The 27032-nt window shown below is 38.6% G+C and overlaps 1 long non-coding RNA gene across 1 annotated transcript; it reads right to left on the reverse strand.

Annotated features, from left to right (window-relative positions):
• Nucleotides 1-9919: 9919 nt before the first annotated feature.
• LOC124554747 lies at nt 9920-26991 on the reverse strand. Its single transcript, XR_006968430.1, has 3 exons — nt 26856-26991; nt 26682-26777; nt 9920-10248 (listed from the first exon to the last, which is right to left on the reverse strand). It is a non-coding gene; the product is annotated as an uncharacterized LOC124554747 (long non-coding RNA).
• Between the last annotated feature and the right edge of the window lie 41 nt (nt 26992-27032).

Here is a 27032-nt window from a genome sequence, read left to right on the forward strand (position 1 = left end):
AACGTAAGTCAAACGTTCGAATTGGAAATGAGATCGCACGAACACAAATTCGCTGTGGCAAGTATGAAATATAAACTCCGTTACTCGCTCGTTACACTTGAAGGACAGATGTTGAATGGGCCGAAACGAGCCGCCGCATAACAGCGTAGTTGCCTGCTAACTTCGAAAGAAGGTAGATGCGGTCCCTAGCGCAACTTATAACATCGTCGAAAATCACTGCGGACGGGAGAGTTTTGGTACACCCTGTTAAAAAAACAGAAAAATGGAGGCGGTACAATTGGAGAGCGATCCACCTTCACCAACATGCATATATTTGAATTACAAAAAACTAATAATAAAAAAATTGCATGGCGCGAGATTCGATCCGGCGACCTTTGGATAACGAATGCGAGCTCTTACTGCTGCGCCACAACGCTGTAGAAAACTAATAATCATAGAGAGTATTTCACGGCAACGGTTTCTTTTAATTGTCGATTTTCTTGACAACGGCTGAGAAGTGCATCTTGGTGCTTTGCCACATTACACCTCTGGCCATGAGCTTTTATTGTGCGCAGTATGAATCGAATCTGAATTTCACAATTGCCGGCCTCCCCTTGTGAGCCAAAAATATCCTTCGAGAATGGGAAGAGCTACCTCAAAATATAATACCATACATCTTAAGCAAAAGAAAATAAGCAAAGTAGATCACATTTTGTGTCAAAGTATCAGTTACTTCAGAGGCCATATGAGTAGTGGAAATGGCAGCATTAAGACTTTGACAAGATCCTGAATGTGGGCTTTCCACAACTGTTTACTATCTATTTGAACATCTAGGAATTTGAACTTTTCAGTTTCACTAATCATATGCCCACAATGGTAAGACAGAGATTTAGGAACCAGGTTTTAAACTATAGGACATTTCCAGGGGCAGATGTGGACTCTGACCATAATTTATTGGTTATGAACTGTCGATTTAAAGTGAAGAAACTGCAAAAAGATGGGAATTTAAGGAGATGTGACCTGGATAAACTGAAATAACCAGAGGTTGTAGACAGTTTCAGAGAGAACATTAGGAAATGAATGACAAGAACGGGGAAAGAAATACAGTAGAAGATGAATGGGTAGCTTTGAGAGATGAAATAGTGAAGGCAGAAGAGGATCAAGTCAGAAAAAAGACGAGGGCTAGTAGAAATCCTTGAGTAGCACAAGAGATACTGAATTTAATTGATGAAAGGAGAAAATATAAAAATGCAACAAATGAAGCAGGCGAAAAGGAATATGAGGGTTGTTTTTTAAGTAAGGGCCATTTTTATTTTTAAAAAAAGATACAAATACTTTTGTAAGAAAACGTTTATTTTCTGATTCTACACTCTTTTACTTATTTTTCTACATAGTTGCCTTGTTTATTTAAGCACTTGTCATACTGTACAACAAAGTTTTTAATTCCCTCTTCAAAGAATTCAGCCGCCTGCTCCGATAGCCAAGAGTTCACGGCCGCTTTCACTTCATCGTCGTCACTGAAGCGCTGCCCGCCAAGATGGTGTTTCAAGTACCGGAAAAGGTGAAAATCGCTAGGAACGAGGTCGGGGCTGTATGGTGCATGGTCCAGAACTTCCCAGTCATAAGAATCAATCAAATCCCGAGTCTTTTGAGAGGTGTGAGGCCTAGCGTTATCGTGCAGGAGCAAAACTCGTTTTCTGAGCATGCCGCACCTTTTGTTTTGAATTGCTCTGCGGAGCTTCTTTAGAGTTGCACAGTAGGCATCTGAATTGATTGTCGTTCCTCATGGCATAAAGTCCACTAGCAAAACACCGCGCCAGTCCCAGAACACAGTTGCCACAATCTTGCACTTTGACAGCGTCTTTTTGGCTTTGACCTTGACGGGTGAGGTTGTGTGTTGCCATTCCATCGATTGTCGCTTGCTTTTGGGAGTGATATGCAATACCCATGTTTCATCTCCAGTGACAATTTGACTCAACATGTCATCCCCTTCTTCCTCGTAATGAATCAAAAAGTCCAATGAAGTGGCAAATCTCTTCCCTTTGTGGTCCTCTGTGAGGAGTCTGGGTACCCACTGAGAACACAGTTTCTTAAAGTTTAGGTTTTCAGACACAATTTTGTACAAAACCGATCTTGAAACTTGTGGAAATTCCAAAGAAAGAGTGGAAATTGTGAATCTTCTGTCCTCACAAATCTTTGTTTCGACTGCAGCCACCAAATCATCAGTGATCACAGAGGGCCGGCCTGAGCGTCTTCGTCATGGACGTTTTTACGGCCATTTTTAAACTCTCTAGCCCATTGACGCACTTTACCTTCACTCATTGCATTCAAGCCATAAACTTCTGTTAACTGACGATGAATTTCTGCAGCTGATAGGCTTCTCGCGGTCAAAAAATGTATCACTGACCGTATCTCACATGCGGCGGGCAATTCAATAATCGTAAACATTATAAAGTAGCACAGCAATGCGTACACGTCAGCTACAGAGCTGCACTTGCATCAGTGTGAACGGGAAGGATGCCGGCAAGTGGCGCGGTGGCTTGTTGCAGCGTCCTCACAAACTACGGGACTATACGCGCGAACAGCCCTTACTTAAAAAACAACCCTCGTACAAACGTCTCAAACTTGAGATCAACAGGAAGTGCAAATGGCTAAACAGGGATGGCTAGAGGACAAATGTAAGAATGTAGAGGCATATATCACAAGGGGTAAGACAGATACTGCCAACAGAAAAGTCATAGAGACTTTTGGAGAGAAGAGAACCACCTGTATTAATATCGAGAGCTCAGATGGAAAACCAGTTCTAAGCAAAGAAGTGAAAGCAGAGAGGTGGAAGGAGTACATCGAGGGTCTATACAAGGACGATGTACTTGAGGGCAATATTATGGAAATGGAAGAGAACACAGATGAAGATGAAATGGGAGATATGATACTGCATGAAGAATTTGATAGATCACTAAAAGACTTAAGTTGAAACAAGGCCCCGGAGTAGACAATATTCCATTAGAGCTACTGATAGCCTTGGGAGACCCAACAGTGACAAGACTCTTCCATCGGGTGAGCAAGATGTATGAGACAGACAAAATACCCTCAGACTTTAAGAAGAATGTAATAATTCCAGTCTCAAAGAAAGCACGCATTGACATGTGTGAAAACTACCGAACTATCAGCTTAATAAGTCACAGGTGCAAAATACTAACATGAATTCTTTACAGACGAATGGAAAAACTGGTATAGGCTGACCTCGGGGAGGTTCAATTAGGATTCCATAGAAATGTTGGAACACACGAGGCAATACTGACCCTAAACTTAAGACAGATTGAAGAAAGACAAACATATGTTTCTAGTATTTGTAGACTTAAAGAAAGCTTTTGATAATGTTGACTGAAATACTCTCTCAAATTCTGAAGGTGGCAGGGACCAAATACAAAGAGAGAAAGACTATTTACAATTTGTACAGATATCAGACAGCATTTATAAGAGTCAGGGGCGTGAAAGGGAAGCAGTGGTTGGGAAGGGAGTAAGACAGGGTGGTAGCCTATCCCCAATGTTATTCAATCTGTATACTGAGCAAGCAGTAAAGGAAACAAGAGAAAATTTGGACTAGGAATCAAAATCCATGGACAAGAAAAAAAAAAATTGAGGTTTTCCAATGAGATTGTAATTCTGGCAGAGACACCAAGGGACTTGGAAGAGCAGTTGAACAGAATGGAGAGTGTCTTGAAAGGAGGATATAAGATGAACACCAACAAAAGCAAAACAAGGGTAATGGAATGTAGTCAAATTAAATCAGGTGATGCTGAGGGAATTAGACTAGGAAATGAGACACTTAAAGAAGTAGACAAGTTTTGGTATCAGGGGAGCAAAATAACTGATGGCGGTTGAAGTAGAAAGGATATAAGGATATAAGGCACGGGAAGCATTTTTGAAGAAGAGAAATCTATTAACAGCAAGTATAGATTTAAGTATCAGGATGTCTTTTTTGCAAGTATTTATATGGAGTGTGGCCATGTATAGAAGTGAAACATGGATGATTAAAATAGTTTAGATAAGAAGAGAATAGAAGCTTTCAAAATGTGGTGCTACAGAAGAATGCTGAAGATTAGATGGGTAGACTATGTAACTAATGAGAATGTACTGAATAGAATTGGAGAGAAAAGGAAAACGTGACACAAATTGACTTGAAGAAGGGATCAGTTGGTAGGGCACATTGTGAGGCATCAAGAGATCATCCATTTAGTATTGGAGGGAAGTGTGGAGGGTAAAATTCATGGAGGGATGAATAAATTAAGCATATTCAGAAGGATGTAGGTTGCATCGAGAGCTGCATCAAATCAGTCTCTGGATGGAAGACCATAACAACAACACACGCCCATTGTTTGAAATTAAAATGTCGGATTTTGTTGACTTGTGTGTTAGAAACCATAAGAACTGAGTCTTACTGTGATTTAGCGTTAGTTTATTTTCTACAAGCCATGGACTTATGTCTTGAACTGCCCTATTTGAAACAGTGCCAATGTTGCATACAACATCCTTTACTACAAGGCCAGTGTCATCAGTAAACAGAAATATTTTAGAATCACCTGTAATACTAGAGGGCAAATCATTTATATAAATAAGGAGCAGAGGCCCCAGCACTAATCCCGGGGGGCACCCCCCATTTAACTGTGCCCCACTCAGACCCCACATCATAGCAATTCTCACCATAATATTTTGTGATCAACACAATCAAACACTTGAGTTAAATCAAAAAAGATGCCTAGCGTTTGAAACCATTTATTTAATCCATCCAGTATGTCACAGAGAAACAAGAATATACCATTTTCAGATATTAAACCAATTCTACATCTACATCTACATCTTCATACATACTCCGCAATCCACCATATGGTGCATGGCGGAGGGTACCTCATACCACAACTAGCATCTTCTCTCCCTGTTCCACTCCCAAACAGAACAAGGGAAAATGACTGCCTATATGCCTCTGTACGAGCCCTAATCTCTCTTATCTTATCTTTGTGGTCTTTCCGCGAAATGTAAGTTGGCGGCAGTAAAATTGTACTGCAGTCAGCCTCATATGCTGGTTCTCTAAATTTCCTTAGTAGCAATTTGTGAAAAGAACACCTCCTTTCCTCTAGAGACTCCCACCCGAGTTCCTGAAGCATTTCTGTAACACTCGCATGATGATCACACCTACCAGTAACAAATCTAGCATCTCGCGTCTGAATTGCTTCTATGTCCTCCCTCAATCCGACCTGATAGGGATCCCAAACGCTCGAGCAGTACTCAAGAATAGGCCGTATTAGTGTTTTATAAGCAGTCTCCTTTACAGATGAACCACATCTCCCCAAAATTCTACCAATGAACCAAAGGCAAATATCCGCCTTCCCCACAACTGGCATTACATGCTTGTCCCACTTCATATTGTTCTGCAATGTTACGCCCAAATATTTAACCGACGTGACTGTGTCAAGCGCTACACTACTAATGAAGTATTCAAACATTACAGGATTCTTTTTCCTATTCATCCGCATTAATTTACATTTATCTATATTTAAAGTTAGCTGCCATTATTTACACCAATCACAAATCCTGTCCAAGTCATCTTGTATTCTCCTACAGTCACTCAACAACGACACCTTCCCATACACCACAGCATCATCAGCAAACAGCCGCACATTGCTATCCACCCTATCCAAAAGATCATTTATTTAGATAGAAAACAACAGCGGACCTACCACACTTCCCTGGGGCACTCCAGATGATACCCTCACCTCCGATGAACACTCACCATCGAGGACCACGTACTGGGTTCTATTACTTAAGAAGTCTTCGAGCCACTCACGTACTTGGGAAACAATCCCATATGCTCATACCTTAGTTAGGAGTCTGCAGTGGGGCACCGAGCCAAACGCTTTCCAGAAGTCAAGGAATATGGCATATGTCTGATACCCTTCATCCATGGTTTGCAAGATATCATGTGAAAAAAGGGCGAGTTGCGTTTCGCAGGAGCGATGCTTTCTAAAGCCATGCTGATGCGTGGACAGCAACTTCTCTGTCTCAAACAAATTCATTATATTCAAACTGAGAATATGTTTGGGAATCCTGCAACAAACCGATGTTAAGGATATTGGTCTGTAATTTTTAGGATCTGTCCTTCTTCTACCCTTCTTATATACAGGCGTCACCTGTGCTTTTTTCCAGTTGCTCGGGACTTTATGTTGGGTAAGAGATTTGCGATAAATGCAAGCTAAGTAAGGAACCGATGCAGTAGAGTACTCTCTGTAAAACCGAATTGAATTCTAAAACTGAACGGTACATTTGATAGCAAATTATGTGAAATAGAATGATTAATTATCCTTACCTACAGAGCCTTTCCACTAACTTTAGCAAAAACTGATGGCATAGAAATATGTCTAAAATTGTCTACATTATCCATTTCTCCCTTTTCATAATGTGGCTTTACTACCTAGTACTTTAATCATTCAGGATGCTGATCATTTTTAAAGGAAAAATTACAAATATGGCTAAGCACTGGGCTACCACGCACAGCACAGTACTTTAATATTCTGCTACGTACTCCATCACTTCCATGAGAGTCGTAGTATTTCAGATATCAGTCTTGGAAAGGCATTTTCTGAGAGAGTTATATAATTACCTGCAGAAACTAATTTTTTATTTAATTCACCAGCAATGCTCAGAAAGTGCTTTATAAATACTGTACGTATATCTGACTTATCAGTAACAGAAATATTTTTAATATGAATTGACTTTATATCATCGACCTTGTGCTCCTGGTCAGACACTTCCTTTACAACTGACCCTGTGGTTTTAATTTCATCCTGTGAATTGGCTATTTTATTAGCTTACCACATACTCTTTGCCAACCAAATAAGTTTTTAAGGACCTTAAATACTGTTTGTAATGTGCTGCTGTAGCTACTTCTAACATTCTGATATAATTCCCACTTTGTTCTACTTCTATGTGATATCCTTACCCCACTAGTCAGGCACCCAGGCTGCCGTTTACTGCTAGTGCCCTGTTTAGATTGTTCTAATAGAAAGCATCTTCCAAAGAACATGAGAAATGTGTTAAGGAAAGCATTATATTGGTCATCTGTGTTATTGGGACTATAAATAATCCTGCCACTCTTGTTCCTTGATGAGGTTTAGAAAACTATTGCTGATGGATTGGATTTTCTACATAGTTTGTAATTATATATAGCACTTGTTTGAGTACAAAAAACCTGTAGTATTAAAATTTGAAATTCCATTCGCCCTTGTACTAACAGAATGCCCATCTAGTAATGAAAAATGAATAAAAATATTGTCTAAGGTTGTGCTACTGTTACCCTGCACCTTGGTTGGAAAAACACAGTCTGCATCAGGTCATATGAATTTAGGAGATCTTCCAACATACTTTTTCTTGCAAAATCACATATAAAATTAATATTGAAGTCACCACATACAATTAATGTTTGGTACTTTCTATAACATGAACCAAGAAGCGTCTTTAGCTTGAGCAGAAATGCTCTGAAATCAGAGCTAGGGGACCTATAAATAACAACAATTAGAAGTTAACTTACATTAAATTCAACTGCCCCTGCACAGCATTCAAATACCCATTCAGTGCAGTGCCATGATATGTCTACGGACACAAAGGAAATACTGTTTTCACTAACATGGCCACTCCCCCACTCCACAAAGAAGTTCTTGAAAACCAGCCAGCAAGCCCCTGAATTGTCAAATTATTTAAGTGGTGCTCTGATAGACCAATATTGTCTGAGTCGACATCAATAAGCAGTTCACCAACTTTATTTCTAATACCTCTTATATTTTGATGAAATAAGCATATTCCTTCCTTAAATGGACACCTAACCTCCTTTGAAGGTGATTCCTTTGGTAGAGGACCTTCCTTTAAGGAGGAATATCTATCAGCTGAGTTCATTCAAAAAAAGAAGCAACTTGAACACCAACTACTACATGAATTTTTCCATGAGTGATCCCTCCACTGCTCACTATACTGTCACTTTGAGATTTGCCAGTCTTCCCTTCCCATACCTATTGAGGTGCAGAGCATGCCTTCCACCATCAGTGCCTTCCACAAACACATGTTAACATGCCTAACAGCAGCATTAAGATGAGGCCTATCATGATGCTGAAACAGATGCACAAAGTGCCCACTACTGCCGCCAGTTTGAGTAGCTACCTTTACCAGGTCACCACCTATATCACTCCCCTGCCTATCAAGACTATTCCCAGCTTCATCCACAGTCACTACCTGATGGTCTGTCATAAAATTCCTACATAACTCCCCTACGTTAACCATCACCTGAGCCAGCCCTGCATTAGGCTTCACAATGCTGGTGACCTGGCACTCACTCCCCAACTCTTCCTGCAACTGCTGGCCCACAACTCTGCCATGTGAACTACCTACCAGCAGAACCTTCTTCTTTCTGTTAAAATTTGCAACAGGCTTAGGCTCCCTAACTGCTGAGGACTGCTGCATGTTTCCTACAGCTATCGCTAGAAGAGGCTCCTCTTTGCCAAACACTGACAGCTGGTAAAAATCTATTGGTTAGAAGCAAAGTACAACTGTTGGAATATCTCCTCCTCCTAGCTGCCTTCTTACCAACTGACAGTTGCCATTCCCCAGTGCCCTTCACCCTTCCCATCCGCCGGCCGGTGTGGCCATGCGGTTAAAGGCGCTTCAGTCTGGAACCACGTGACCGCTACGGTCGCAGGTTCGAATCCTGCCTCGGGCATGGATGTGTGTGATGTCCTTAGGTTGGTTAGGTTTAATTAGTTCTAAGTTCTAGGCGACTGATGACCTCAGAAGTTGAGTTGCATAGTGCTCAGAGCCTTCCCATCCTATCTAGTTCCTCCTTTGTGTTTTGTAAATGCACCTTAAGATTACTTATCTTATGCTCCTGCTCCTCTATCAACTCATTTCTGCTAAAAATTCTGTATTTCCAGTAGAGGATCTCGCTAGAAAGCCCATGGCTTCCTTGCTGCAGCCCCTCGATGAAAATACTTTGAACAAATCTCACATCATAATGCACTACTCATGAACCTATGACATTTGACATCATCAGCATTATAAAAGTTATGGGAATAAACTGCCCCTGAATTCTACTGCCATGTACTCTTTTTTTTTTTTTTTAATTAACATGCCTACAATATGAAATCCAACTGTGCTTCCCTGACTGAGAATTCAGATTCGCAGACTGCAAAGGCCAATGCATAGAGCAGCTTGACATGATAAGAAATGCCTGTTATGAAGGAAGAAGTTTCAAACTGTTGTTCTGTTACACATAAGCGATCTTTCGTCTTCAGTCATTTATACTATGAAAGTGTAGTATAATTGTTGAACTGACTCATCATCCATCACTGCAAGAATTTTCAGTTATGATCCACTGAACATTTAAATAACTAACTATCAGTCTAATGCCTTTCAAGTTTACATTATTTACCATTTTGAATTGCACTGTCCTAAAATTTAATATTTCTTTTTAACTTATTTCTTAGAAAAAATATTAGCATTATATTTGTTAGGTTTTCCACTTGGACTGAACAGTAAAAACCAATGGCAATTATTTACATTTGTATAACTTACATAAACTGATTCATTTCCTTCACATTGCTGAGTGAAAAATTCCATTAAGACTTCTGTTATAAATACAAAAGTTAATCAAGCAGTTAAAGTGAAAATTTCTTTACAAAATCAAACATTCAGAAATATAATGTTAACAACAGAGTGCAGACTAGCTAAACTAGTTTAAGTGAAAACCACTTCATAAAATTACATGCCATGAATAGTCACAGTAAAAGTATAATCCATAGAATTTGTTCACTTTTATATTTCTACACGGATAGGACAATTATATTGGTTACATCTGGAATATGTAATATCTTGAAAAGCATCCTGTAATATTTACTTTGGTTCTAAATAAAGGAGTTTTAAGATTATTCACAGATTACTGATACAGAAGCAAATGTAGAGAGATGAATGCACTGAAAATATAGTTATGGGATGAAAGGTTAAACTGAACTCAGCAACAATACTTAGATGTGAATCAACTTTGATTGGTAAATATAATATTTTCCACAACATTTACTATTGATTAACATTTCAGAACATTTGCTAAGTGTATGAAAAAACATGTATCCATATATATTTTTATTGCTTCCTTGTCTGTGGTAGTTTGTTGATTACAGATTTCCTCAACTGCTGCATTTCACATGTAATACAATATTCAGCACACAGAACCTGGAAAACATATGTAACTAATTTTAGGACAATAACCACAATCTTTCTTTCAAATGCAGCACAAAGTGATGTAGTGGAATACTTACATATCAGGAAAAATTTTATAAAGACTACTTTATAAGAAAATATATTTTAGATAACTAGTTCACTGAATATTTACAATACAGAATGTTAAGTCCAACAATGTTTCTAAAAGTGTGGACAAAATTGTGTACTGAAAGTCGTGTGTTAGTCCTAAATCTAGTAGGTCATTCATCTAGAGAGGAATGAAAGGTTGAAACAGTTTTGAATAATGTAAAAACACTGTCTGGTTTACTTACTACATTTTTTCTTTTGTAAACAGATAACCATAGAACAAGGTCATAAACAGTAATATTGAAATTTTAAATAAAGAGTCAACAAGTACCAGTACTGGAGAAATTAGACACATCTACCACCAAAATAAATGATATAAACAAGATTTAGAATGACCAAAATGAATGTTCCTGTGATAGTTAACTTACACGTTTATGGTGATGGTCTCTTATATTACAGATATCTGAATTACCACTCATTCCACATTCATGAGAGCAACTTGTTTGTCATATATGTTGTCTTAAGAATGCATAGAGAGTACTGGGCAGCAATGCTCAGCTTAGTGTATGCAGCACAGTTTTGTGACAATTTCCCGTTTCCACATACATTATACATTTTTATCCTAATTGTGTAATAATTCCAATGTGTCTATATCATATACTTAATCCATGTACTATCAGTCTTTATTTTAATTAGTTTATAATTTCTTTAATCTTTTCACAGATTATGAATGCTTTTCTCCCATCTATGGGGGCATGGACATGTGCACATATTGCCATGCAGTTGACCATGTAAGTTTCCTTGTAGTATCTCTCCCCATACTGGACCAACTGTACGTTGCACCTTTTTGTTTCTTTTTTTTTGTGGGTACTCTTTGGCTGTATATTCCTGCATATTTAATAACATCACTGGTTGTATACTTGTAGAATTTTAGCAGTAGTGCACTCTTTCATTCTTTTTCCCAGTTTCAGATCTAAAGATGTACATCAAACAAAATTTGTGGTAAACACGAAACAAATGAGGTAAGTGAGCTAGATCTTCCTTTCGCATTATACAGATAGAAGTTACAGTTTTGCTATGTCTTCCCTTAGGAAACAGTTTGGAATATTTCACAACAATATACCAAGATGAAAATGAGAAACCAGGAGTAAGTGAATGTTCAAAAATATGTATGGGTGATTATTTCAGAGAAGAAAATAATTGATTTCTATCTGATAAAACATGTCTCCCAAAATACGTTGCCTGTTCAAACAATTCTGCAACATTCGTAAATTTGCACCAGTGGTGTGTTGGAGAGAAATGTGGTTGGCATTCCTGCACATACCTGTATTTCATGTATAACTTCTGGAAGTTTCATTATTGTATGTCCATCAGTTATTGTTCACTGCCATACTGAACAGAACAGTATGTCACACAGTTTGCAAATTTGGAAATGACAGAGTTAGAGGATCAATGTATCTGCATTAAATTTAGTGTGAAACTCACGAAAACCTTTACAGAGGCACACCAAATGATGCAGAAAACCTACAGTTATGAGTGCTTAAGCCATAGTCAGTGTCACAAATAGTTGAGGCAGATCAAAAGTGGCTGGATGGAAGTTAAAGGTGACCCTTGTTCATGACATGCTTTGGGGACACTCATGTCAGGAAAATCAACGGAACTGTATGTGCCAGTCAAGGAATGATTGCCGACAACTTTACAGAAGAATGTAACATTTCAATTGGATCATGTCGTGAAATCCTGACAAAGCATCTTGGAATGCACCATGTTACCACCAAGTTTGTCCCACTTCCTATGAGTCAAGACCACAAAGACCTTCAACTTCAATTTCCTAAAACAAGGTAAAGAATGTAATCACAGTGTGTCAAGAGCAGCCCAATAGACCTTTTGTAGCTAATGTGACTACCTTTAAGTATCAACAATAAACACAAAATTATGTAATTAAATATTTATTTTGTTTATTTGAATCCTGGACCTTTCTATAAATTACCAACATCCCACAATCAAAATTACTCCAGAACATCATCATTTGTAGTGTATATTCCATTACATGATATGTCATGTCTGTAGAATCTGTGCAAGACATTATACAATCGATATAAGTGTGTGTCAGAGATCAGATGATCATAAACGATAAAAAGAAAAACAAGGAAATAAAAGTATATTTACAATGAAGGAACGAGGAGGATTTTCAGAAGAATTCAACAAAGGGAAGAAGAATGAGGAAAATAAATGGTAGTAAAATGAGAATGATGAAATCTGATCCAATATCCAGTTCATTCAGTCATTTTCCAAACAACACTACTTTCTTGATGTTACTTACATCTCAGTGATGGCTTTACATCAATCTGTATGCCCATCATACACCTCAACCACCTACAGAGGGTCACTTTTCCAAATTATCATCTGACTGCTATGCCCCAGGATATTATCTCCAGCAGATACTAAAAATTTGTCCAAGTCCTACCTTGACAGCTACTGGAAGCCAAACCACCTGTGTCCATGACCAGTACACTGCCAGCTAGGGGGAAATGCTGAGCAAGTTGTGACAAACGTGGGATCCACTACACCACGGAGGAATGACCGAGTGCCCAAGTGTGCAAGCAAGGCATAATGACATCTTGGAAGCTGGGAGAACAATCTTATCTAATGACAAAGCAGATTGTGATAAGAAACGCTGTCCTGTGACATAATAGCCACCACCCGATGCTTCACTGCACTGGTGGTGTTATGAGTCGAACACCCACTGGCCTTCTGCTGCTGACAAAGTATTGTCCCTCCAGCCTAGCTATGGTGTAGTGCTTTCAAAAACAATCCTGTATTACCACCTAATAAATGTGTTATTGTCAATGATGTTTCCTTGGTGCTCTCAAGTGTAACTAGGTACTCACAACAGCATCCCACCCAGCACTCTTCTTTCAACTGTAGAAGTTTGAGACTGCACTCTTCTATGATTAACATATAAGATCCATACCCAGTACCCTCACTATCTGTGGATATCTGATTAGAAATGATAAATTGTTGCATCTTAACCAACCTGACTGACTCATCATAGCCTTCAAAGAAAATACGAGAAAGTTAACTTGACCCACATGTCTCTACCCTGAGCTGCATTCACTATTGATCTTCACATCCAACCATTAATTATCCACAGAAGTGTATTTCCACATTATGTAATATGACCCCAGGTAAAATAACTCATAAACACTCTCCAGATTGTTTGCATCTTTCCACCGTAATACTTAGACTCATAGCAAGATCCTTGTGGTTCCTGGAGTCAGAGGGGTACCATTTTTAGGTTAGAATCAAGATTCAGGCACCACGTTCTGAAAGAAGTGATAATAACGGGAGAGCCCTACAAAATGCTTAATAACACACAGAAAAAAAGTTTAGTTTACTTCATCAAAATATTACAGGACTGAGTAGCAAGGCAGAAGAGCATCTTGTCCGTTTGGAAAATCTAGGAAGCTCTGAAAAGATAGACATCCTAAACATTCTGTGCCTGTCTGAGCACCATATAACCACAGGATTAGATTAGTTACATATAAAAGATTACACTATTGCAGCTTAAGCATGCAGAAATAACATGGTAAAAGGAGGAGTTGTTACATACATTAAGACAGAACACAAGTTCAAAAACATTGAGCAAGTAAATTTCAATTTTAATTGTAACTGTATATAGGTCCCCACTGGGAAATTATGAACTATTTATAAGGAAAATGGATTCCTTGTTGTGCTATGTGTCAGGCATCAGCAAGCATTTGATAGTCTGTGGTGACTTCAGTGTAGATTTTTTAAGGATTCTGATAGGAAAAATAATCTGGAAATCTTATTTGGAACCTAAAATTTGATCTCAGTAATTAACTTTCCAACACAGGTAGATAAAGGCATCAGGATCCTAATTAGTGATATTTTCTTTGATGCTCAAAGCACAAAAATAACTGTTTACCCAGTAACAAATGCTCTCTCTGATCATGATGCAGTGCTTATTAGGATAAATAACACAGTGCCTTATGGTATGAGAAATGTCTTTAAGAACAGTTTACAGGAGATGCCCTGGGACGAAATTTATAACGAACAAAATTCTAACATAAAATTTAATCTATTCCATGATAAATTCATATCATTATATAAAATAGCTTCCCGCACATGGTAATCAGAAAGAACACTAAACAGCGACATAAAAAACCGTGGCCCGCTATAGGCATTAAAGTGTCTTTTGGAAGGAAAACGGAAATGTATCTTTTGGCAAGAGTAAGAAGGGATCCTGCAGGAGTTGCACACTACAAAAAATACTCAAACTGTCTTAAAAAAATCAAGGAACATGCACATAATGTCACAAATCAGTACTTCCAACAACAGACTTAAGGATATATTACAGGCAGTTAAATGAGAGACAAGACAACCAGCCACAGAACAAGATGAAATTACTATTGAACTGAATAGAAGTGCTATGAATGATGAGTCACAGCTAGCAAATGCATTTAATAATCATTTCTTAAATATAATAGAAAGCAGAGGGACAATCAATTCAAGAGCAAAACCACAGCAGTGAGTTGAAAATGTAACTTTCACAAAATCAATCATATGAATGTTTCACCAACTTCTCCATCTGAAATTTAGAAAATTATGCATTCTTTCAAAAATAAAAGGTCATCTGATTTTGATGATGTTTCCAATAAAGTAACAAAAGTTTGTTCCCATGTAATAAGCCCAATCTTATCTGAAATATGTAATATATCACTAACTCAAGACATTTTTCTAGAGGGACTGAACTATACCACACTTAAACCCCTCTTTGAGAAAGGTGATAAGAGAGATGTCAATAACTAATGACCTATTTCACTGCTCAAATCATTTTCCGAAATTTTTGAGAAGGTGATGTATTCAAGAACAGTATCTCTCCATAGCATTAACAGCACTCCTAGCAAATAACAATTTGTGTTTCAGAGGGATTGCTCTAATGTGAATGCCATTTACAACTTCACTCACCAGATTTTACAAGCATTAAATAACAAAATGGTGCTGGGTGGTGTTTTATGTGACCCCCCTAAGGCATTTGACTGTGTGAATCACAGTATTCTCCTGGGTAAATTGATAATTTATGGGGAGTGATGGTATAACCAACTAATGGATAATGTCATATGTAACCAGAAAGTTGTACTTAATAATTGAAGCAATCTAGTCCAGGGACATAATTTTGACTGGGGAGAAATAATGTATGAGGCTCCCCAAGTTCTAGTGTTACGTCAACTACTGTTCCTCATATACATTACTGGCCATTAAAATTGCTACACCACAAAGATGACGTGCTACAGATGTGAAATTTAACCGTCAGGAAGAAGATGCTGTGATACGCAAATGATTAGCTTTTCAGAGCATTCACACAAGGTTGGCACCGGAGGTGACACCTACAATGTGCTGACATAAGGAAAGTTTCCAACCGATTTCTCATACACAAACAGCAGTTGACTGGCATTGCCTGGTGAAACATTGTTGTGATGCCTTGTGTAAGGAGGAGAAATGTGTACCATCATGTTTCCGACTTTGATAAAGGTCAGATTGTAGCCTATCGCAATTGTGGTTTATCGTATCGCGACATTGCTGCTCGCGTTGGTCGAGATCCAAAGACTGTTACCAGAATATGGAATCGATGGGTTCAGGAGGGTAATATGGAACACCGTGCTGGATCACAATGCCCTCGTATCACTATCAATCGATATGACAGGCATCTTATCCGCATGGCTGTAATGGATTGTGCAGCCGCATCTCGATCCCTGAGTCAACAGATGGGGACATTTGCAAGACAACAACCATCTGCACGAACAGTTCGACGACGTTTGCAGCAGCAGAGACTATCAGCTCGCAGACAGGAGTGCCTGCGATAGTGTACTCAATGACGAACCTAGGTGCACGAATGGCAAAACGTCATTTTTTTGGATGAATCCAGGTTCTGTTTACAGCGTCATGATGGTCGCATCCATGTTTGGTGACATCGCAGTGTACGCACATTGGAAGCGTGTATTTGTCATCGCCATACTGGCGTATCACCTGGCATGATGGTATGGGGTGCCATCGGTTACACGTCTCGGCCACCTCTTGTTCATATTGACGGCACTTTGATCAGTGGACGTTACATTTCAGATGTGTTACGACCTGTGGCTCTACCCTTCATTCGATCCCTGCGAAACCCTACATTTCAGCAGGACAATGCAGGACTGCATGTTGCAGGTCCTGTACGGGCCTTTCTGGATACAGCAAAAGTTTGACTTCTGCCCTGACCAGCACATTCTTCAGATCCCTCACCAATTGAAAACATCTGGTCAATGATGGCCGAGCAACTGGTTCGTCACAATATGACAGTCACTACTCTTTATGGCCGGCCGGAGTGGCCGAGCGGTTCTAGGCATTACAGTCTGGAACTGCGTGACCGCTACGGTTGCAGGTTCGAATCCTGCCTCGGGCATGGATGTGTGTGATGTCCTTAGGTTAGTTAGGTTTAAGTAGTTCTAAGTTCTACGGGACTGATGACCTCAGATGTTAAGTCCCATAGTGCTCAGAGCCATTTGAACCACTACTCTTGATGAACTGTGGTATCGTGTTGAAGCTGCGTGGGCAGCTGTATCTGTACATGCCATCCAAGCTCTGTTTGACTCAATGCCCAGGCGTATCAAGGTCGTTGTTACAGCTAGAGGTGGTTGTTCTGGGTACTGATTTCTCAGGATGTATGCACCCAAATTGCATGAAAATGTAATCACATGTCATTTCTAGTATAATATATTTGTCCAATGAATACCCCTTTATCATCTGCATTTCTTCTTGGTGTAGCAATTTTAATGACCAGTAGTGTATGTAAATGATCTTCTGTCATTCTGTTTGCTGATGACACTAGTATTGTAATCAGTCTAAGCATATGTAAAGAAACAGAATAAATGGTAAACAGAGTTCTTAAAAGTAGCATTGACTGGTTTTCTGTGAATGGTCACACCCTCTGTTTTAGAAAGGTACAACATACTCAGTTCTGCACATCTTGAGGCACTACACCAATGGTAAGTGTAACACATGGCAAGAAAATAAAAAACAGCGTCAAAACTTCAAAATTCTTAAAAGTCCACCTTGATGAGAATTTAAATTGGAAAAATACATTTCGGAAATGCTAAAACAATTTAGTTCTGCCACATTTGTGCTTAGGATAACTGAAAATCTTGGGGAGAGACAATTCAGTAAGTTGACTTATTTTGCATATTTTAATTCAGTAATGTCATATGGAATAATGTTCTGGGTAACTCATCTTTAAGGAAGAAAGTCTTCATTGTGCTAAAAGATACTGTGAAAATAATATGTGGTGCTCACCCACAATCATTTTGTAGACATCTGTTTAAGGAGTTGGGCATTGTGAGCACTGCTTCACAGCACATTTATGCCCTCATGAAATTTGTTGTAAATCACCAACTATGATTCAACAAGAACACTGATGTACATAATTCCAATACCAGAAGGAAAAATCACATTCATTAATCCACATTAAGGTTGTCTTCAGTAGAAAAAGTGCTGCACAATGCCACAACAAAAACTTCTGACTATTTACCCAGTGACATAAAATATCTGACAGATAGCAAAATAAAATTTGATAACAAACTGAGGAAATTTCTAACTCTTTCCTTAACAACTTCTTCTATTCCTTAGAAGAATTCCTATTACCTTAATGTGCAAAAGATGGTGGGTAGGAAATACTAACTCACATCTGTATATCTTTCTTCTTTTTGTGAAAAAAATATCCTCTTAGAAATGTTCAGAATGTAACACTATGTACAAATTAACTTGAGATGCGAATGTAAAATGACTCCTTCAACATCATTATGATATCTCATGTAAAATGATCTATGAAAAAAAATCCATTGCATGTCATAAAGCTGTTGTATTCTTTCCTGGAGCAAGCTGATGCACAGCTTTTATAAATGGTTCTTGATATCCTGGATACTTGGACAGGGACAGAGCTGACTTCCAAGCTGGTCCCACATGTTGTGTTGGGGACAGATCTCAGGATATTGCTGGCCACTGGTGTAGCTCAACATCATGCACACACTTTGCAGTGGCATAGTCCATGTGTGGGTGAACATTGTCCTGATGAAAAATGGCAGCACCATTGTGCTGTCATATTTCTGTCAATCACTATCAGCCATGAACTGAAGTCATACCTGATGACCTCAGACACAATGACAACAAGAGTAATACCACTGTGCCTCCCCAACACACTGGAAGAATGTAACCTCTGTCTGGGGTGTCACCACACTCACCAACAACACTGATTTGTCACAAAGCAGAACTGTGTTTGATAATGAAATACACTGCAACACTACTCATCAGCAGTCCATTTTTCCTGGGCAAGTACCACTCCAAATGCAGTGGTTTTGTTGTGGTGTTAATGGCAGCCTGTGCAAGGGATGATAATTCCCTATTCCTGCTAGTCTCTGACCAGTGGTGCAGGATGACACAGAACATTGCACGGAGTTCATTATTTCTTCTCGGATGGCAGGCTTAAATGTGAAAGTGTTGTGAAGTCCTTGGTACACAATACAGCAATCCTCCCTGGGTGGTCAGACGTGGTCTACCAGGATCTTAACAATGAGTATGCCTGCCACACATTACAATGTAGTCCAGCTTCAGGCCATACCACATCTGAATGCCCCACAAATTTGGATATTTCATCATTCACCTAGCCAGCGAAATGGAGACCTTCAATGAGGCCTCTTTCAAAGTCTGTCTGCTGCTGATAATGCTGTCGCATGCAAGCACACAGCATTTACATGTCATTCACAGTGACCACTGAATAGTTGACATTGTTCACGTCCCTAGAATACCCTGACAAGGATGGTAACAACAATAAGTGTGGACAACACTAGTGGTCATTCTGCCTGTTACAGAGAATTCCAACTCCAGTCATTTATATACCCATTGATAGTGTGTACATGTATAAAGCTACACTGATGTCTGTCCGTGCTTTCTGGGTACTTCCCTTTTTTTTTTTTTGTCATGTATTGTGTCTTCCCATGAACCATGGACCTTGCCGTTGGTGGGGAGGCTTGCGTGCCTCAGCGATACAGATAGCCGTACCATAGGTGCAACCACAACGGAGGGGTATCTGTTGAGAGGCCAGACAAATGTGTGGTTCCTGAAGAGGGGCAGCAGCCTTTTCAGTAGTTGCAAGGGCAACAGTCTGGATGATTGACTGATCTGGCCTTGTAACAATAACCAAAACGGCCTTGCTGTGCTGGTACTGCGAACGGCTGAAAGCAAGGGGAAACTACAGCCGTAATTTTTCCCGAGGGCATGCAGCTTTACTGTATGATTAAATGATGATGGCGTCCTCTTGGGTAAAATATTCCGGAGGTAAAATAGTCCCCCATTCGGATCTCTGGGCGGGGACTACTCAAGAGGATGTCGTTATCAGGAGAAAGAAAACTGGCGTTCTACGGATCGGAGCGTGGAATGTCAGATCCCTTAATCGGGCAGGTAGGTTAGAAAATTTAAAAAGGGAAATGGATAGGTTGAAGTTAGATATAGTGGGAATTAGTGAAGTTCGGTGGCAGGAGGAACACGACTTCTGGTCAGGTGACTACAGGGTTGTAAACACAAAATCAAATAGGGGTAATGCAGGAGTAGGTTTAATAATGAATAGGAAAATAAGAATGCGAGTAAGCTACTACAAACAGCATAGTGAACGCATTATTGTGGCCAAGATAGATACGAAGCCCACACCTACTACAGTAGTACAAGTTTATATGCCAACTAGCTCTGCAGATGACGAAGAAATTGAAGAAATGTATGATGAAATAAAAGAAATTATTCAGATTGTGAAGGGAGACGAAAATTTAATAGTCATGGGTGACTGGAATTCGAGTGTAGGAAAAGGGAGAGAAGGAAACATAGTAGGTGAATATGGATTGGGGCTAAGAAATGAAATAGGAAGCCGCCTGGTAGAATTTTGCACAGAGCACACCATAATCATAACTAACACTTGGTTTAAGAATCATGAAAGAAGGTTGTATACATGGAAGAACCCTGGAGATACTAAAAGGTATCAGATAGATTATATAATGGTAAGACAGAGATTTAGGAACCAGGTTTTAAATAGTAAGACATTTCCAGGGGCAGATGTGGACTCTGACCACAATCTATTGGTTATGACCTGTAGATTAAAACTGAAGAAACTGCAAAAAGGTGGGAATTTAAGGAGATGGGACCTGGATAAACTGAAAGAACCAGAGGTTGTACAGAGTTTCAGTGAGAGCATAAGGGAACAATTGACAGGAATGGGGCAAAGAAATACAGTAGAAGAAGAATGGGTAGCTTTGAGGGATAAAGTAGCGAAGGCAGCAGAGGATCAAGTAGGTAAAAAGACGAGGGCTAGTAGAAATCCTTGGGTAACAGAAGAAATATTGAATTTAATTGATGAAAGGTGAAAATATAAAGATGCAGTAAATGAAGCAGGCAAAAAGGAATACAAACGTCTCAAAAATGAGATCGACAGGAAGTGCAAAATAGCTAAGCAGGGATGGCTAGAGGACAAATGTAAGGACGTAGAGGCCTATCTCACTAGGGGTAAGATAGATACTGCCTACAGGAAAATTAAAGAGACCTTTGGAGATAAGAGAACGACTTGTATGAATATCAAGAGCTCAGATGGAAACTCAGTTCTAAGCAAAGAAGGGAAAGCAGAAAGGTGGAAGGAGTATATAGATGGTCTACACAAGGACGATGTACTTGAGGACAATATTATGGAAATGGAAGAGGATGTAGATGAAGATGAAATGGGAGATATGATACTGCGTGAAGAGTTTGACAGAGCACTGAAAGACCTGAGTCAAAACAAGGCCCCCGGAGTAGACAACATTCCATTGGAACTACTGACGGCCTTGGGAGAGCCAGTCCTGACAAAACTCTACCATCTGGTGAGCAAGATGTATGAAACAGGCGAAATACCATCTGACTTCAAGAAGAATATAATAATTCCAATCCCAAAGAAAGCAGGTGTTGACAGATGTGAAAATTACCGAACTATCAGTTTAATAAGTCACAGCTGCAAAATACTAACACGAATTCTTTACAGATGAATGGAAAAACTAGTAGAAGCCAACCTCAGGGAAGATCGGTTTGGATTCCGTAGAAACACTGGAACACGTGAGGCAATACTGACCTTACCACTTATCTTAGAAGAAAGATTAAGGAAAGGCAAACCTACGTTTCTAGCATTTGTGGACTTAGAGAAAGCATTTGACAATGTTGACTGGAATACTCTCTTTCAAATTCTAAAGGTGGCAGGAGTAAAATACAGGGAGCGAAAGGCTATTTACAATTTTTACAGAAACCAGATGGCAGTTATAAGAGTCGAGGGACATGAAAGGGAAGCAGTGGTTGGGAAGGGTGTAAGACAGGGTTGTAGCCTCTCCCCGATGTTGTTCAATCTGTATATTGAGCAAGCAGTAAAGGAAACAAAAGAAAAATTTGGAGTAGGTATTAAAATTCATGGAGAAGAAATAAAAACTTTGTGGTTCGCCAATGACATTGTAATTCTGTCAGAGACAGCAAAGGACTTGGAAGAGCAGTTGAACGGAATGGACAGTGTCTTGAAAGGAGGATATAAGATGAACATCAACAAAAGCAAAACGAGGATAATGGAATGTAGTCGAATTAAGTCGGGGGATACTGAGGGAATTAGATTAGGAAATGAGGCACTTAAAGTAGTAAAGGAGTTTTGCTATTTGGGGAGCAAAATAACTGATGATGGTCGAAGTAGAGAGGATATAAAATGTAGGCTGGCAATGGCAAGGAAAGCGTTTCTAAAGAAGAGAAATTTGTTAACATCCAGTATTGATTTAAGTGTCAGGAAGTCATTTCTGAAAGTATTCGTATGGAGTGTAGCCATGTATGGAAGTGAAACATGGACGATAAATAGTTTGGACAAGAAGAGAATAGAAGCTTTCGAAATGTGGTGCTATAGAAGAATGCTGAAGATTAGATGGGTAGATCACATAACTAATGAGGAAGTATTGAATAGGATTGGGGAGAAGAGAAATTTGTGGCACAACTCGACCAGAAGAGGGGATTGGTTGGTAGGACATGTTCTGAGGCATCAAGGTATCACCAATTTAGTATTGGAGGGCAGCGTGGAGGCTAAAAATCGTAGAGGGAGACCAAGAGATGAATACACTAAGCAGATTCAGAAGGATGTAGGTTGCAGTAGGTACTGGGAGATGAAAAAGCTTGCACAGGACAGAGTAGCATGGAGAGCTGCATCAAACCAGTCTCAGGACTGAAGACCAGAACAACAACAATGCATTGTGTAAGTTAGATACTGTCAAATATTTACATTTGGCAAAGGATTCACAACAGGACTATCTGGACCTTTGTCCATGCTTTAACCTAATGTCTACATTCTATTCAGGTATATGTCTGCTGCACAGTCCCATAATTCTATTCCGTATATTTTGTTTCATATTACACAATTTTTAAGGTTTGGCTGGGAACTGTTTTTGGCCACTGGCTTATCAGAAACAGTCCACTGTTGGTTTTCTCACATACAGAATTAATTTGGTTTATTCAACGAAGATTTTTCAGCAGATGAACAAAGAAATTTAAAGTTATCTGTGTCTTTTGATGAAAGCTGGTTGTTTTAAATGTTAGCAGCTGAGATTTACTTAAGTTAATATGTAGGTCTTGATGTAGAGAATTTGTGGTTACTTCCATAAGATCATTAGCTGCAACTGATGGGAATGCAACAAAGGTTTTTTCATAAAATAGGAGGGAGGAGTCACCACCACAGCTTACCAGATGTGAGTTGAAGGACTGTGTCATGCCCCTGATGTAGACCTGTATTCTCGGGCAGACAGCCCAAAAATTATTATTTCCGCTGTTGCTTCTGCCACCAAGCATTTAGAATGCCAAGCACCACTTGATCCTTAGCACTGTGCAGGTTGCAATTATTTCTCTAGAACAACTTGCAATCCCATACGTTCCATGGCAGTGATCTATGTTACTCTTACTTCCACTGCCAAGGACATCCCTCTTCCCTTTCCTGCCCAATTATGCATTCCTTTATTATACTTTCGAGTTTCTGTGATCTTGTGTTCTTTCATTTATCACTATTTGCTTTCACTGTATATTTTCTATTTTCCAATTATTATTTTGATCCTGTTTTTTTTCTCTCTCTTCTGATGTTATCTTTGTTACTGGACTCACAATTTTTAATTCTTCTCAAGTACTCACTTTGTATTTCTCATTTCTTTTTCCTCACACCTTACAACTCTTAGATATTCTTATACTTTCTCTTTCACACAGCTTCCTCCATGAATTTTAACAGCTTCAGAAATTCCATTCTTTCCTGTAAACCACTAATAAAAAACTAGTTAAAAGTTGTTCTCAGATGAATGCTAGTGTTGGCATCTGGTATTATTTCTGTCAGATAAATGATGTAAATTGGTTACCTCTAAAGTATTGATCAATTGAAATGAAATAAAGTGAAAAATTGTAATGGAACATGATAAACAGATTCAAAATAATTCAGAGAGCATGGAATACTAGAGAGGTTGAAACACATTAATGGTGAACAACGAATACGGAAAGAAACAAATATAAAATAAGGATTAGATTTTCTCCTGCTGAAATATGAATTATAACTGAGGAAAATGACAGAGAATGTAAAATGTATTAATAGTATGATGTATAATCCTGATACTGGATATATTTACTTATTACTGTTATTACTACCATTATCTTCACTATCATTATGCTCAAGACAGAAAAGACAAATATTCTGCTTATTCTGAGATACACACAAATTGTTGTGCCTTGGATTAAGTAGCACAATATTGCTCATCACCTGTGCTTGAAAATTAACGTACATAATTTACTATACTGTACAACCTACTCCAAATTTACTTTTCATCATATGAGTGCTGGTGAAGCCCTGTGGCACTCTTTAATTTTACATGTGGCACTCTTATCTTTACGTTTCACATTATCCAAACTGGCAGTGTTTCCTGTATACATCTTGTAATTTGGTGATAAATATAATATGATTTTGTTAACAGATGGTCTTATAAAAATTATATTCACCTAGCGAAAGTACTCAGAAAATGTTCCTCTCAGCTGTGAGGTCACACATAAGGTAACTTACCACAGGAAGAGAAATAGTAAACAACAGTCCCATAATCAAAATTTGATAAGTCATTAAGGGAAGTAGGTTTATATTTAGCAACTACTGGAACAATTTTACTGAAGCAAGTAACTCTGCCACAGATGGCAGGAGGAGGGTTCCAATTTCCCTCTGGTTTCTGTGATTAATATCCCAACTGACTGCTTCAACAACAGCATGAGAATGCTTAGATGTTTTGCTTTTGATCTTAATCCTTGCCCACCAGAACCAATATTTGCACTCGCAATACTTAACACCGATAAAATATTGCACTTTAGCACTCCCCTATATCCACAGTGTTTACTTAATTTTTGCTTCTGGCTCCAATATTCAATTAATCTGAATTTAAATTTTCTTTTTTGTTCCAAATTTCAGGAAAGACCTGTCTTAAATTAGAAAAAAGATTATATTTATTAAAGTCCATTTGATGCTATGTGTTGTGGGCCGGAGTAGCCGAACGGTTCTAGGCTCGACAGTCTGGAGCCGCGCAACCGCTACGGTCACAGGTTCGAATCCTGCCTCGGGCATGGATGTGTGTGTTGTCCTTAGGATAGTTAGGTTTAAGTAGTTCTAAGTTCTAGGGGACTGATGACTTCAGCAGTTAAGTCCCATAGGGCTCAGAGCCATTTGAACCATTTTGCTATGTGTCAAATGCAGGTTCGTGTTTATAATTACTTCAAGGAGAAAGATTTATTTTTGTATTTCTGCATCAGAATGCAATAATAAACCAAACTAAGCACTGAACGGTTCCTCACAGTGTGACGTGCGTAAGAATTTTCTGAATGAGAAACCTCCGGCAATGGAAATTTATGTGGCAACAAAATACATTGATGTTATGTCCTCTTGAATGAGTGGTACTGAATATATTATACTATTTTAATATTCACTTCTCTGCTGATTAAAAAAAGTGAATGCAAGGTTTACACACTCCAAACAGGAAAAAAATCAATAAAAAATCTGTTAATCAATTTAGTGAATTTGACAGTTCATCCTGTATACAGATTTGCCTCAGAAATCACCAAAATTGTACATACTGCTTTACTCAGAGGGGATAGTGTGATCACCACACTAATGATTTCTGTTTCTGGTAGCAGATACTTATTGCTGCAAATGATTTTTAACATACAGCTACAGCTGCATGTGATATTTTAATGCATCTAGTAAGGAATATGTAGGGAACCCCTGCTGCTTGCATATTCTGAGAGTTGAAAGATGGCATTCATTTAGTGCATTTGATTGTATTTAGAATAGACAAATTCAGATCTGTAATCTGCAAAGTTAAACTTAATCTCAGTGTTATATGTGTCAGAACATTATTTTTCTGTGATAGAAAATGAAGAGACCAATGTTCCTGATTGATGTAAAAATGTATGAAATTTATCAGTATGTGGATGCAGTATGTGGATGTAGAGTGTAAGTACCAGTATCAGGCTTTTGTGCTGTGCATTATCAGAACATTTTTTTTTTCTTTTCATAGTTCTTGTAATTTGTATTACATACAAACAAAAATTATTTTTCTTTATAAACACTAGGTTTAAGTCAAATCCAATATCGTCCAATATTGCAGTAAAGAAATACGTAAACCGTCTTTGCTGATCCAAACAGCATCACCTTGCACGAAATTATATGCCATACCTGTGAGAGAAACAGTTGAAAAATCAGCTCCATGAATGTGCAACTCCTACTCTTCATAAACAGAACAGTATAAAATCTTCATTATATTCTGTCACTGTGGCTGGGCGTACCGTTTGCTAAATTTCTAAGATTAAGAAGTTACCTGATTAATCAATTTTATTTATAGTGTTTTATTTCCATGTTAGACTAATTTAGGAAATTTGTTTTGGCCGATAAAGAAAAATTTCTTTCTACCAACTTTGGCTTTAATGAATGTAAAAGTAGGATAGGTAATTAATTTACCATAACACCCAGACATAAATATTAAAATAAAACACTGCCTATAATGGCAGCGGCAAAATTACACACTTTGCTGTCAAACTATGTGAGCATAATAAATTATCCAGAAGCACTTTCTTCCTCAGAAACTGCGCGATTTACGACATATAAAACATTATCACCCTTCATTCACGTTGAAAAATCGTTTAAACTGTGTAATTCCGTTCCTGAATTCTAAGTTATAAATCAATCAATTATCTTTAATAATTACCTCTCCACGTCTCGGCTTCATTTCTGTTTGCGTTGGTACGCAAGACAGAAGGCATTTCATCGAAATATTGCGGTACATTTTAAGTAGTAGCTCATACTGCAAACAAATAAATTATTTTTAACAAATTACAATAAGTTGCCGGTCCTCGTATTAATAATCGTTCAGTTTACTTACTGCGTCATCTATCTTTCCGGCCATGACGAGATGGAATCAAATATATTTACGTTTCTGAAGAATAATAGCAGCCATATATGTAGACAAGTCTCCAACTTCCACAACAATTTCAGCGCAATGACACAGAATATTCCCTTCTTCGCGCTCAATCAACGAATGATAATACTTAACCTGTTG

This window comes from Schistocerca americana, chromosome X, assembly GCF_021461395.2.
Source record: "Schistocerca americana isolate TAMUIC-IGC-003095 chromosome X, iqSchAmer2.1, whole genome shotgun sequence".
NCBI classification, from domain to species: domain Eukaryota; kingdom Metazoa; phylum Arthropoda; class Insecta; order Orthoptera; family Acrididae; genus Schistocerca; species Schistocerca americana.